Source organism: Phaseolus vulgaris, chromosome 4 (genome assembly GCF_051622355.1).
Source record: "Phaseolus vulgaris cultivar YP4 chromosome 4, ASM5162235v1, whole genome shotgun sequence".
Lineage (NCBI taxonomy): Eukaryota > Viridiplantae > Streptophyta > Magnoliopsida > Fabales > Fabaceae > Phaseolus > Phaseolus vulgaris.
Window position 1 is genome coordinate 22,980,774 of NC_143501.1, and position 1,168 is coordinate 22,981,941.

The following is a 1,168-nucleotide window of genomic DNA, read 5'->3' on the forward strand; positions in this document are numbered from 1 at the left end:
GTAGATCCGTCCTCATGAACACGAGGTCTGACTCCCACGGGTTACCCGAGATTCTTTCTTCAATCGAATTGACCCCCCTCGCATATTTCTTCCGTTGGGAGGCAGTGGGTCCTTCCCCGAAAAAGCCACCAGCGATGGTGTGGACTTCGTCAAGGACAGGCATCTCGTGCGCTTGTTCTTCCACTGGTGCTGGCAGGGCCGCGGTCGTGGCGGGCTCTGCGTTGTAATCCTTCAAAAATCCGCTTCTCACCAACTCATCCAGCTAGTATCCCAACGACAGGCAGTTGTTGATGTGATGACCGAAAGCTTCATGGAACTCGCGCCAAGAGTCCTTGCGAGGCCCTAACACCTTGTCGGTCTTCGCCGGTCACCTCAACCTTTCAGCTATATTGGGCACGGCAATCAGATCCTTCAATTCCACCACAATTTCCTCCTGCTGGACCCCTGGGCTGGGGTTTTCTTGTCTCATAGGGGCGTCTCCCATCTGGCTTCTTACTCCCCGTCGTGGTCTTGTTGACCCTGACGGGTTGAGCCCGCATCTGCGCTCTTGGGCGTGAGGGTACGACGCTGGTGCACTTCTCACACACCTCTCCCTTAGAGGCGATATGCTTCACCGCGCGACGCCTTATTTCAGCGAAAGTCCTGGGGCGATTGCGAATGATGGATTCGCAAAAAGGTCCGGGACACACGCCCTTTCTGAAGGCGTACACGATCATGGGCTCTTCCGTAGTACCAACCTTTACTACCTGGGCTCCGAAACGGTTGATGTACTCCTTCGAGGTCTCTCCTTGATATTGTTTCACATCAAACAGGTCATACGAAACTGGCGGCAGAGCCCTGTTCGCTACGTATTGCTCCCTAAACAACCGCGACAACTGCTGAAAGGAGGTGATATGGCTGTTTGGAAGGCTGATGAACCAGTCCATGGCCATCCCCGTCAAGGTGCTCATAAAGAGCTTGAACCTCACGGCATCGGAGCCGCCTACTAGCACCATCTCCGTGTGGAAAGCAGTGAGGTGCGCCTCAGGATCCTCCATCCCGGTGAAGAGCACCTTGGGTCCCGCGAACGTGTTGGGGATCACAGCTTCCAGAATCTCCTGCGAGAAGGGTGTGGAAAACTCCCTTGGTGGGGTGAGAGGCTCGGTCTCATTTTGGTCACGTTGTCCTT